This window comes from Urocitellus parryii, chromosome 7 (genome assembly GCF_045843805.1).
Source record: "Urocitellus parryii isolate mUroPar1 chromosome 7, mUroPar1.hap1, whole genome shotgun sequence".
NCBI lineage: Eukaryota > Metazoa > Chordata > Mammalia > Rodentia > Sciuridae > Urocitellus > Urocitellus parryii.
In genome coordinates, this window is record NC_135537.1 from 87,621,141 (window position 1) to 87,635,215 (window position 14,075).

General features: G+C 48.2%; 1 pseudogene; it reads left to right on the forward strand.

Moving 5' to 3' along the window:
- Positions 1-8,824: 8,824 nt before the first annotated feature.
- Positions 8,825-14,075, forward strand: part of LOC144256019 (autism susceptibility gene 2 protein-like) — a 97,096-nt pseudogene continuing 91,845 nt past the window's right edge.

Consider the following 14,075-nt stretch of genomic DNA (forward strand, 5'->3'; position numbering starts at 1 on the left):
CCACTGGGTTCAATTCTCAGCACCACATATAAACAAATAAAATAAAGATCTATCGACAACTAAGGGAAAAAATTAAAAAATAAAAATAAAAAGAGTTAAAGAGTTGGTATGTAGCTCAGTAGTAAAGCTCCCTGCTCAAGCCCCAGTACAAAAAAAAAAAAAAAAAAAAAAGGTTAACTGAGAGTATAATAAAAATTGGTGTAGGTCAATCATTAACCCAACTTGGAAAGCTATTCCTATATTTATAGGGTCACTTGTAGCTTACTTCATTTCCAGTAAATTAGAAAATAGGGTGGTATCCATGACTCTGCCTGGGGACACACTAGAATCCCTTAGTGCTTGGAACTGGATCATCACTTTGCTGAGTTTCTTATTTGCAAATACACTCCCAAAATAGTCACCTTTGGTGTGAGCTGTTCTGCTCACACTGTTCACAGCACCAGGTACCCCGGAAAGCCTGGAGAAAGAGCTGTGAAAGGCCCACCTCTGTTCCTGGGGGGGGGGCACCATGGGAAGCAGACCCAGTGCTGGACACGAGCTTGGAGCACCCCGTTGGTTGCCTTTTTTGCATGCTCTACACAGAGCTTCGAGAAGATACTACACGTCTTCTCCAAGGAAACTGTCAATCTTGGCCCCTGGGGGGCATTGCCAGGGGAGGGCTATGAGCTGACCACTGTGCCAGCACAGGTTGGAAAGCTCTGGGGATTTTCCTATAAGCATCTTCACAGATGTAGAGGCTGGAGGCCAAAAGGTGATGTGGGGACTGGGTCCCCAGGTGTTCTGTGGCTACAAGTAGAGACAGTTCTGGGGCACTGAATTCAGGAGTGTAAGACTCCTGGTGTAGCAAGAACACCCGAAGTGCCTGGGCACAAATGTCAGAGTGAGCCAGGCAGACCACAATTCCAGAGCAAAGACCTTATGCACCAGCCCAGGGATTCTGTGTACACCATGCAGTGAACAGCCAAGCTTTTGCCAGGGCTCAGAGGACCTGAATGCATTCTTTGTCATGCTCCCTGCAGCCAGGCAGGGCCAGAGTTCAGGGGTCTGAGAGGAAAAGCTGAAATGTGAGAAGCTGCGGTTTTGTGCTGTAGGTTTATTTTGGGATAATGATAAAAGCTGCGAATCCCAAGGGAGGCCAGGTAGAGCCAGGCTGTGCTTGGTTTCTGGAAGGAAACCCAGGACAGCTGGGAGGAAGGGCTGTGGGAGCCAGGACTGCAGGGTTTCTGCGCTGAGCAGAGGGAAGAGCCAGATAAGAGGACGAACTGTTGCCACTAAGAGGGTCCAGGGCAGAGCCAAGATGAAGGTGGAACAGTGGACACACTTCGGATGGGGGTGGAGGGTCTTCTGCCTCCATTCCTGGCATCTCCACCCTCCCTGCAGCTCAGGATCAAAACTCTCAGCTTGGGATCCTGGCAACTCTGGGGGTTGAGGCAGGTGGATCTCAAGTTCAAGGCCAGCCTGGAATACTTAGTGAGACACTGTCTCAGTGTAAAATAAAATAAAAATGGCAAAAGAAAAAAACTCCCAGACTCTCTCATCTAGTAAGATCAACCTCCAAAACAAACAGCTTCTGAGAATTGGCAGACCCTGGTTGTCCCCTGCTCCTGCTGGTCGCCCTCAGCCAGTGGTTGACATGCGAGCCTAGAGAAATGCAGGGCACCTGGGATCCCAGGTGGCCCCTGCCCTCCACCCCAGCTCTCAGCACCTGCAGTTCTCAGTCCCCCATGGCACTGGCCGCCTACTGCACATGGCACACGTCCTACTTGTGTGTCTGCTCCCAGGAGCCTGGTCACTTCAGGAGGGCAGAGCTGTGGCCTGTTTTGCTTTTATTGCGGCAGCATCCTCAGGCCTGGAACATGCTGGTGCTGGGAAGGGTCCAGGGGAGGTGTGGATGGGATGCCAGGGAGGGGCGTGCCAACTGGAGCAAAGGGAGCGTCTCTCCTGCCCGGGTGCGTGTGCGCAGCCCTCTACTGCCTGGTGAGCACTCTGCTGCTCTCACTTTATTCATCCTCACAGAATCCCACCAGGGAGGTAGAACAGGCACCATGATCTTTCTTCCCAGATGAGAAATGAGGTATAGATTGACCTTTTGGCTACCTGTGAGTTCACAGGCGAGGCCAGCTTTCCTCATTCTCAATACAGGGATCTCTCTGGAGGCTATGCCCACAGGCCACACTGGCCCACTCTGTTTTGGTAAATAAAGTGTGATGGTCACAAAGGCCTCTCCAGCTGTGACCTGTCATCTGTGGTTGCTGACATGCTGCTGTGCTGGAGCTGAGAGGCTGTGATGGAGACTATGTGCCTCAGAGCTGAAGTACTTGCTCTCTCTGCCCTTTGCACGGGAGTACACAGACTGTACGGGCGGCAGTGGACCTCCAAATTGCTGCTCAGGTGCTCAGAGGTCCCAGGCGCCCTCTGTCAAGGTTCCTATGGTGACACCGGGTGCATTCTCCCCTTCATACCATGCTAACACAACAAGGGTGCAGAAACAGTGGGGGTTATGTGGGTTCCTGGGGCTCCCAGCACAGACAAGCAGCAGTGTCGCAGTTTCCTGCAGTTCTGGGGGCCGAGGCCAGTGTCTGCAGAGCCAGCTCCTCAGGGGATCTGGGGTGCTCTGTGCCTGGGGCTGTCTTCACCTCTCACTGCTTCTTCTCTGTGTCACCTTTTATTCTGGCCCTTATTTGGACATTGTCACTAGACTTGGCTGGTTGTTGTTGTTGTTGTTTTAGGGTTTTTTGGGACTGGGGACTGAGCCCTCCTGCACAAGCTCTAAGCCTATTTAAAAAAAACCTTAGAGGCAGGGTCTCAAACTGTCCAGGCTGTCCTCAGACTAGTGGTCCTCCTGCCTCTCCCTCATGAGTAGCTGGGATGACGGTCATGGCCACCACCACTCCTGGCAGGAGACAGGATCCTGCTGCAAGCACCGGAGGCTAGGCCCCTGAACTTCCACAGAGGGAGAGGCGCATGGCCAAGCAGTCAAGGCCAGGAGGGTGTGCGTGGTCTTGACCCAGGCATGGGATACTTGGAACACATCGCCTGCTGAGAAGAGCCTTCAGACCTCCAGTAGTGCCTGCACTCTAAGATTGCCTTGCTAAAAGAAGATGAGGGAATGACGCTCAGCAGTAGGGTTGTTAGACAACTGCGGATGCTGCATAGGCCAGGAGCCATCAGAGTGAACTGAAGGAAAGGCTGCTTGTGGGGAAAACACAAAGGTTATTTATTTGAAGCAGGATCACAAACTCCTGGACTCAAGTAATTCTCCTGCCTCAGCCTCCTGAGGAGCTGGGTCCACGGCTTGGTGAAAGTGCTGATTATAAAGCTGCAATTAAAACTAATTGTGCTAGGGATGGTGGTGCACCCCTGTAATCCCAGAGACTCAGAGGCTAAATCAGGAGGACTGTAAGCTGGACCCTGGCTGGGCAACCTAGCAAGACTGTAGAAAGAAAGAAGGAAGGAAGGAAGGAAGGAAGGAAGGAAGGAAGGAAGGAAGGAAGGAAGGAAGGAAGGAAGGAGAAAAAGAAAAAAAGTATTTGCAAAAAAGAAAGCCTGGGCTGAGTGCTTTCTGTAATCCCAACAGCTCAGGAAGCTGAGGCAGGAGGATCAAAAGTTCAAGGCCAGCCTCAGCAACTTAATGAGGCCCTAATCAAATTAGGAAGACCCTGTCTCAAAAAATAAAAAGGTCTGGGGATGTGGCTCAGTGGCAAAGTGCCTCAGAGTTCAATTCCCAGTAGAAAAAAAAAAAAAGAAAGAAAGAAAGAAAAAAGAAAAAAAAAGAAAGTCTGAAAGAGAGACACACAATGAAACATTAGTCTCTATTGTGATTTTATTTTATTTTATTTTCTGGTATTAATGCTGGTAAATATGGCACTTCTCTTCTGGGACCTGAGGTCCATGATGCACTGAATGGCACGAAGAACCATCTCCTCCAATCCCTGTAAATGGTGCAAACTTTAAATGGCGCACCTCCAATCCCTGAAGTGGCTCCATCTCTCAGCCATTGAAGAAGTAACAGCCCACTGGCCCTGCTCCTCCTCATCCTGTGTTGAGCCCATAAATATCAACACCCTGTTCACTCTCTTACTCTCTTGCTCTCCTCCCTCCCTCCCCCCTCCCCTCCCCCTCCCCCTCCCCCACTTCTCTTCTCTGACTGCCTGCTACAGTCCCACCAATAAAATCTCCGACAGGTAAACAGTTGTTTTGGCTCCTTGAGTTTATGGAGCTTTTCCTCCGCCATTCCTACATTAGGGATTGAACTCAGAGGTGCTTTACCACTGGGCCACATCCCCAGACCTTTTTAGTTTTATTTGTTTTATTCAGAGACAGGGTCTCACTAAGTTGATGAGGCTGGCCCCGAGCTTGTGATCTCCTGCCTCAGCCTCCAGAGTCACTGGGATCATAGACATGTGCCACTGTGCCCAGCTTCTTTTGTGATTTGAGTGGATTAATATTTTGTGTACCTTTAGATTTATTTGTCAATAAACACATATTGACACTTTACTACTGAGCTGTATCCCAGCCCTTTTTATTTTTTATTTTGCTAAGTTGCCCAGTCTGGGCTGGAACCTGCACCTTCCTGCCTTAGCCTCTGGATTCTCTGGGATTGTAGACCCAATATATATCAACTCTTCCATAATGGAGGAAAAGTCATTTTCAAAATGGAAGAAAAGAGGGTTGTGGCTCAGCAGTAGAGCACTCGCCTAACAGGAGGTAGGCACTGGCTTCAATCCTCAGCACCACATATAAATAAATAAGTAAATAAAATAAAGTTATTTAAAAAAATGGAAAAGTTTTCACTTCTCATTCTGAGATGATGAACACAAAGCAGAAAAAGGATATAGAGGTGTGGACTTGTGTTGAGTGGGTAGTGTCCCAACCAGGCAGTGACTGAGGCCAGACTTTCCTGTCACCTGAGTTTCCTGTGGCATTTGAGATGATGGGCAGCGGAAACCTTCACCCCCACTGAACCCACAACACACGGTGCCTGGCCACAGTGCTGGGTTTTATTGAATGTTCTCTTCTGCTGCCCTGGGACCCTTAGGGGTCAGGCTTTCCAGTGTTCTTTTTGAGGTGCAAGCTGTGCTTCAGCCCTCTGCCTGGCTGTGCTGCCTCCTGGCAGGTCCTGTCCGGCTCTGGCTCCTCCTCCCGGCTGCTGCACTCTGAGCTGCTGCTCTGTGTGCTGGCTTCCTCCTGGGCGAGCTTTAGCAGAGCAAGGCAGCGATGGCCGTCTCAAGCCTGTCCTGAGGGCTTGCTCATGTAGACACTGTCCACACCTCTGCCTCTCAGATGGCTCAATTCTGGGAACCCACCGATTTTATGTTACTGGGTGGCTGAGAGTCCCCCCCCCGCCCCCCGCATCCTCTTTCCTACTATTGATAAATAGTGTTGCTGAGAAGGAAGCAAGTTATAGAATTTAGTTGAAATGCTGTGTGTGCACACATGTACCATGTCTGCCCATTCACATGGGGTGTGTGTGCATGTCTGAAGTGTGCACATGGTGTGTTTGTGGGGGGGGCACTGTGTGCCCCAGTGGGGGTGAGTGGCAGCTACAACAGGTTTCCCCACAGACTCTCCTCACCCCTGCCTTCTCTTACCTGCCTCCACTTCCCTCATCACCTGCTGTCCTTTTTCCCTCTTAGAATCTCAGGACCAATTAACAAAACCAAGCATTGGTAAAGCAACCAAGAGGTTTTATTCTAGCCCAAAGAATAGGCGACATGGGACGCATTACCCTCAGATCCCCTCCTTGGATTCTCCATTCTCCATCAAGGCTGAGAAGGGCACACACAGGTCAGCAGAGTAGTGGAGGGCAGCTGAGGGAGGGGCGGAGGGTCATGTGGTTTCCAGGGAGAGGTAAAGTTTCTAAGAATTTGTGGGCTGCTCTTTTAGCTCCTTTGATGGTCTCTTTTGGTCATCCTGGTGACGTTAACTGTCACAGCAGGAGAAGACAGGAGGCTGTAATCAGCCTAAAAGTGAGTGTAGGTCAATGCTCTTTATACCCCTTTCAGAGCCTGGAATGAAGGACCTGGACAGTAGGCCTCAGGGAACTTCCCTTATCCACGACTGTCTCCACCCATCCCCCCCTCCCCACCCATCACTGTCTAGGCCCACCCGGCGCCGAGCGTGGAGACATCTGCGGTGGTACCCACAATGTCCCCAGTGCAGGTGGAGATTTGTCATTGCAGCCCAGAGGGAAGGCAGGAAGGGAAAATGGGGAGAGCACGGAAGGAACCTGGCCCCACCCACAGCACACGCAACCCCCCCCCCCCCCCGCTGTCCAGTGGCCCCAAGGAGCTTCCCTTATCTATAGCTGTTCCCTACCCACCCTCCTGCCCCCCCCCCCCAATGAGGCCACCTCCAAATTTCCTCCCATGACCTAACCATGCTAAACCTATAAAACCTTGATGCCTTGAAAATGGGCCCCTCTGTTGTTAATAAAGCAGTGCTGATCTGCCGAGTCTGTCTTCATTTCTTTTATTTGGTGCTGGAGATTGAACTCAGGATCACTCGACCACTAAGCCACATCCCAGCCCTGATTTGTATTTTATTTAGAGACAGACGGGGTCTCGATAACTTGCTTCGTGCCTTGCTTTTTGCTGAGGTTGACGTTGAACTTGTGTTCCTCCTGCCTCAGACTCCCAAGCGGCTGGGATTACAGGTGTGGCCACTATTTCTTTTTGTATTCTCTTTCATTTGCTTTCAAACATGGCTGCTCTTGCTGCTGAAGCTGGCCAGGTCCAGATTTTTCTGTGCTATTGTAGTGGCATCCCCTCCTCCACAGAAAATCTTGATTGTCACGTTCCTCATGACTAAAACACCCAGGGTCACTGCAGGGGGACTGTGCTGCATGAAATAACCAGAGACAGAGATACCTTTTTCTTTGGGTCCGGTGATGGCTCCTCTGACCTTCGTGGTCCATGGGAAAGAAGAAAGAGCAGATGCTGAACCCTTTTTACCGGAGAGAAGCCATCAAATGAGGCCAGGGGTCAGGTTTCAGGGGCTGAGTCTAGCTTGTGATGTCTGCTGTCAGGTTGACTGACATCTAGGAAGGCCACACCCAAAGGCAGAGCAAGAGAAGGGGACACACAAAGGGAGCTTCCATGGAACATTCTATCCCAAACAGAGCAAAGGGGTGGGATTACAAAGGAACAGGTGAGCATAGCTCTACCCCAGGGTGTGCCTATCAGAAGACTGGCTTTGCTATCTGGGTGGGGTGGGGTGGGGGACTGAGTCACAAGTCCTGCACTCAGTGTCAGACTACAGTGGTCTTTCAGATCCCCGGGTTGCATCAGGACTGGAAGGCATGGTACCTCAATGTGGCGCCCCACAATTAAGCTTCTCCAGAAATCTTCGCCATAATCGATCTTCGGACTATCAGCAAAAGAACCTCTACGAAGGACTTCAGAGTGGTTAAGCCTCCTGTTTCCTGTTGCTCTGACTTGTTTGGTCTTAGACCTGAAAGAGATGGGCACTCCAGTGCTGAACACCCCTTTGCTAGTTTTTCATCAACATTATGGACTCTCTAGTGTAGTAATGATGTAGATAATACTTTGTAGAAGTGTGATTGCAAATGCAAAGTGTGAGAGGAAAGACAGATCCTTTCACAAGACCTCCCCAGCGCTGAGCTCCACAGAGGTGTTTACATTTCAAAGAGAAGAGGTTACCATCTGGGCTCCCTGGTAACAGCTGGCTGGGAGCGAAGGGGAGGAGCAGCTCTCCACTTCTCAGGTGCTGTCCTTAAGGGCTAACCTGCCCAGAACAGTGAAAGGAAAAGAAGGAAGCTGCTTTTGTGTGAACTTCTTCAGAGTGAGAGCTTCTGAGCCCCTCCCCTGACACGCTGGGTATCAAGTTCTGGAACTGCCGGAACGTGGGGTTCAGGGGCGCTAGAAAGCTGCTCTGAGTGTGGACAGCCGCTGCTCTCCACGGGGGGACAGCCTGGTCAGTTACCTCATGTTACTGACAGTAAGTCTCTTGCATGAGATTCGGGGCGTGGCGTGGTTTTTGGACTTTGCGTGGACTCTGCAAGTGTCCTTTCACTGAAGCCAGTGACTCATATTAGGCTCTCCCATTGACCTTGATCTCTCTTTGGGGATCTGAGCTGCTCTGGGATCCTATACTCCGTCCTAGACCATCCTCACCTTGAACTCACCTTCCATCTCACTAAGTGCCGGCTAATTCAGATAAGTTCCCCTGCCTTTGATCAACTCAAATGACCTGCCAGTTCTGGAAGTGACCGTTGAACGTCCAGCACTCCTAGGGTTCCCATTCACAGGCACCCCCAACCATTGATTGAGTCCATGGGCCCAGAAGCCCCCCCCCCAGCAAAAGATCTCTCTCTGGGTCTCAGTTCTGTAAAGGATGATGGAAAAGCTCAACAAGCCAAAACAACCATTTACCTGTCTGAGATTTTATTAGCAGGATCATAGCAGTCAGTCGCAGAAGAGGAGGAAGGAGAGAGAGAGGGAGGAGAGAGAGAGAGAGAGAGAGAGAGAGAGAGAGAGAGAGAAAGAGAGAGAGAGTAAGGGAGGCAGAGGAGAGGGGAGAGGGAAGAGAGGGGAGAGGTAGCAGAGGGGAGGGGGGAGGGGGGGAGAGAGGGGAGAATAAGAGAGAGAGGGAGAGTAAGACTGTAAGAGTAAGAGAGCGAACACGAACAGGGTGTTGATATTTATGGGCTTAACGCAGGATGAGGAGGAGCAGGGCGAGTGGGCTGTTACTTCTTCATTGGCTGAGAGTTCACACCAATTCAGGGATTGGAGGTGCACCATTCAAAGTTTGCAGCGCCATTTACAGGGATTGGAGGTGATGGTTCACGCACCTTCAGTGCGTCATGGACCTGAGCTCCCGGAAGAGAAGCACTCTGGGCGCCATCTTTACCAACAAGTTCCTCCTTTGGCTCAAAGCCCTGGTGCTGAGAACCTCTTGGGCCTTAGCCCCAGCTGAAGCCCTGAGGCAGTGAGGACTCCCAGAGTGGTTAGCTCTTCCTCCTTCAGTGTGAGAAGACACAGAGGGATGCCTGCACTGCTCCCTACCAACTCTCTCTTGCCATGGGCGCAGCCTCCTCTGCCATCCCTTTGGACACCCCTTGGGTTGCCTTTTAGCAAATTTAGACTCACTCCGCTTTACCCCTGACTTAAAGGTGTGAAAACTAATTCACTCTGCAACCTGATTGGGCCTCTAGACCTTAGACAATGGTTCCAAATGGTCACTTAAGGCACTCTAGATCCCAACATTTTGAGGGACCTTTTTAACTTTTGTGAGGGCTTGGGAGATGAAAAGAAATACCCCTCTACTCCTCTTGTTCTCCAGCCCAGGTTCGGCTGACTCTGGATACTCTCCCTTCTCAACCTCAGGACCCTCCCGAAACCCCAGATTTTGACCCCGCTGACGAGCCCCTCCCTACCACCCTCCACCTTCTCTGACCCCTCCCAGCCTCCCTCACCTACTTTCAGTCACCCTTTCCTTGCTCTGGCTCTGGCACGGACCCCTCTACCCAGCTCACCCCTCTGCTTCCCCTCTGTGAAGTAGCAGGGTCACAGGGAGTTGTTCAGGTACCCGTCCATTCTCCCTTAGTGAACTCTCCCAAGTCAAAAGAAGGCTAGGGTCCTTCACCTCTCACCCTTCAGGGTACATTCAGGAATTCCAAGACCTAACCCAGTCACATGCTTTCCTTTCCACGATGTTCCTAGGATCCCATCCGACACTCTCCTCCCTGAAGAACACAGGCGCATTCAGGAGCAGGCCAGAAACTATGCCAGGAAAGTCCACCAAACCTCCCCGTCTCACCCAATTGGCACTGAGGTAGTCCCTGATCGTGACTCCAACTGGGACTATAATTTGGCTGGAGGGATCACTGGTAGGAACCAATTCATTACCTGCCTCATGGCAGGACTAAGAAAATCAGCCCATAAAGCTATGAGGAACTCCAAGAGGTTATTCAGGTCAAAAATGAATACCCCTCAGTATTCTTGGTCTGCATTACAAAGGCCCTTTTACAGTTCACCTACCCAACCCTGAAACCCCAGACAAGAGACAACTACTAATGACCCATTTATTCTCCCAGAACTTCCCTGACATGAAGGCTAAACTCAAACACCTAGAGAGGGCACCCCTAACTCCTCAAGCAGAGCTTCTGGAAGTGGCTTTTAAGGTCTATAATGGGAGAGATGAGAAGAAATACCAGATGCTGGCCAAGGCCTTTCAAACTGCCCCAACCACTGGCACTTTGGCATCCCCACTCCCTAAAAGGCAGCCAGGGGGACCCCCTGACCCCTCCTTCAAATGTGGTCAAATGGGTCATTGGGTCAGATTATGTCTGGATCTCCGAAAGCCTCCTGGGGCATGTTCCAAATGCCATCAGGAAGGCCACTTGCACCAAGAGGTGCAAGGCCACCCGGCTCTGATATCTTTCCAGTGGATCTTCTAGGTCTGGCAATGGATGACTGAGGAGGCCCAGGTCCCCTCACCCAACCACCACTTCTCAGGAGCCCAGGGTAACCATGGTGGGGGCAGGTAGTCCCGTCTGTTTCCTTTTGGACACTGGAGCCACATAAGTCCTAAAGGAGTTTTGGGGACCTACTTATGTGGGGAGCCACTCCAAATGCACACCCCTTTAAGTCCTGATGCACCACGGGGATCTGAAAAAACCCTGTAGTCTGGCACGGTAGAGCCCTGACTTGTGACTCTTCCCTTGGTCAGATAACAAGGCATGGCCCTAGGAGTAGGCAGCACCCAGAGGTGTGGAGCTATACTCTCCTAATCCTTTGTAATCCTATCCCTTGCCTCATTTAAATGGCTTCTTCCCAATAAAAGTATTCAGCACGTCCTCCTCCTCACTCTTTTTCCACAGACCCTAAGTTCAGAGGAACCATCACAAGACCCAAATAAAAAGATATTTCTCTGTCTCTGTGTGATTATTTTGGGCCGCCCAGTTCACTTGGAGTGATCCTGAGTGTTTAGTCGTGCGGTGTGACATACTTCTCTTTCTTGTTCTTCTATTGTCGTGCTGAATGACTAGCATTTTCTTCCCATGATTGGTAGAGGCTCTGTCGGTCACTTTTGTAGTGATTTGGTCACTTTCGTAGTGGCCCTAGATGCTGCCCCAATCCTCAAAGTAGCAGAATGTGTCTTCATGCTAGGTGTGCCTTCCTACAGCCCCATGGATCAACTATGCTCACCTGTTCCGTTGTGCTATTACCCCTTTGCCCTGTTTGGGATGGAAGGTTTCATAGAAATGCCCTTTGTGTGCTGTGTGCCCACTTCTCTTGCTCTGCCTTTGGGCATGGCCTTCCTAGATGTCAATCAACCTGCTGGCAGCAGACATTACAAGCTAGACTCAGCCCCCTGAAACCTGACCCCTGGCCTCATTTGAATGGCTTCTCCTCAATAAAAGGGTCAGCATGTGCTCCTCTCTATTTTCTGTGGACTCTTAAAGTCAGAGGAGTTGTCAAAGAACCCCCCCCAAAAAAGGCATCTCTGTCTCCTGTGTGGTTATTTCGTGCAGCCCAGATCACCTGGAATGACCCTGAGTGTTTTTGTCATGAGGAACTCGACAGAGGACCATTGACCAGCCCCTACAAAGACCTTGGCTTCTCTGCATGCTCCAGGGCATTGCCCTCTCCCACTCCTTCCTGATTCATTTAACTGACTCAGCCTGGGATTCTCCAAGACTCCTAAATATTCTTTTAGATTTTCATTTCTCCCCAATTTATATAAAAACATATATTTCTTATTTAACATTTATTGAGCACTTCTGTATACTACATGCTACAAACTGGGGCAAGATTAGCAAATAAGCCAGAGTTTATACCCCTGTGGGTTTTTATAGACTGTTGGATCAATGTATTTTGATAGTGACAAATCAGATGAGAACAAATGAGTTAGTTATTTTATCCTGTGCTTGCTTTGGTAGGCAATTTTACATGTGAGTTTTAATTAATAAAGACATATTTGTAATTTTAAGTTCTGATTAAAAGTACTGGTAGCTCTTATTCATTTTTTCCTACTGCTGAAGGTCAATATAAAAATCTATATTTTAATTGGGTCCTGGAGACTGACTTTTAGTTTTAGGACTTTGTCAATGTTTTCCTGCCAATCTCTCCTATGAAGTAGAATTTGCTATGACTAGAAGCAGTGTTCTTGGGGAAGACCATTTCCCAATTCAGTTTTGAGTAAACTGCTAAGTACATTTGGGGCTGACATTCTCAGGCATATTTGGGCATTTCACATGGTCAGTGATATCATTAGGAGTCACTCCAGCTTCTGATAGTGATCAGAGAAATATATATACACAATGGAAGTTAGGCTTAATTTTGGGAAGATGCCAATTCAAGAGTGCAATTCCATTCTGCTAATCAGTCAGGTTACACCCAGGTCTCCCTAAGGCTGACAATAGCTACTGCTGTTACTCCAGAACAGTTTCCCCCTTCCAGCTATATTGATATCTTGCCTACTTATCTTCACTATCAAACTCATTTTCCTTCTCCTTTAAATCCTGTATCTGGGAAAAGCATTATCATGCCTCAAGGAATTGCTGATTCCTTGATCTACTTTTCCTCTTTCATCTAAGCAGTTACCAATCTCAGTGTCCAAGCCCATCTTTTCTGTATTCCCACAGCTTCTGTCTGAGTTCTTCCCAGTTCAGGAAACAAATTCTGATTTCCATTTCCCCTGCCTCTATACATGTTGCTGTGTGTCTGGAATAGCTTTAAAACTGTAAATGTGAGAAATTTCCTCTTCTGCACCTGATTAAATTAATGGTTTTGTCCTTCAATTCTTACCCTAGTTGTTAGGTTCTTCTTGGAAGCCTTCCCTGATCACCTGTGGGCTGAGATTTGACTCACAGTCCCTCAGTTGTGAATCTACAACACTCTGCTTGTCATATTGGATCTTAATTCTCTTTACTTGTTTCTCTTTATCCTTCAAATCCTTGCACAGGATCTGGCCAATGGTAAATATTTACTGGTTGATGGGTTGGTTGGGCTTGTTAATATCTCTTAGTCTTTTCTGGTCCCAATTTCTTCCCTTGGTTTTCAGTTCCTTTTTTGTGTTTTGTTTCTTTATTGATTTATATTTATATCTTGCTTCAAAACATATCTTTCAAAGCACTTGCTCAGTCCCATCCTTCTTCCATTCACAACATTTACTCTATTCCTCTTATTCTTGCCAGAACATATACAGTGAGTTTAACATTACAACAAATTCAACAAAAGCTATATTGGACGTAATAGTTACTTTCTTTTAAACAGCCACCAGGGAACTACACATCTATTTTAATAATGTTGTTAGACATATAGTAATTTTTGGAGCTGCTCTTCAGGGATAAGTACCCTTACCTTTTTCTCAATGTATTTTGATAGTGACAAATCTGATCTTTGCAGGAGAATTTTAAAATTTGAATATAGCAAACTCACTGTGAAATATCTGTAGTGAGTAAAGAGGATGATCAGACTGTGAGGGTCAAGAACTAAATAGTAATGTTATTATCTTTTTAAAAACATATGCATAAGAGAAATTTCAAAAGTATTTTGACAAATGTTATTTTTGAAATAATATGTTTCTAGCATCCAAGGTAACTACTTTCAGTAATAGTACTTGCTTATCTGTTCTAAAATACTTAGTAAAGTACAGTTTTTGTAACATCATGGGAGTACCCTCATACTGAGGTGACTTACACTTGTTTAGTACTGTTTCATATTCTAGTTCAACATCTATAATGTGATAGACACTGTGGGTGAATAAGGCCATGGTCATTGCTCATGAAGACTTCCTAATCTAGTTGAGAAGATAGAAATACAAAACTCCTGTGTGAAAAATAGATATCAGTGTAAGATAAAGGAAGCAGTACAGTGGAGAGACTGTCTGTTAGAGGTAGAAACTCGTTACAGTGTCGGCAAACCCTCTTAGGAGTGAAGGATGAATGATGATTAGAAGTTCTTCAAGAGGAGGAGGGAAGGGGACCATAAGACTCACTCCAAGCCAAAGGAACAGAGGGTACAGAGTCTGAAACAGCAAGATATATTTGGGGAATCTGAAGTCATTCTATACTGTTACTGTGTAAAGTTCACAATGGGGGCAGGGAT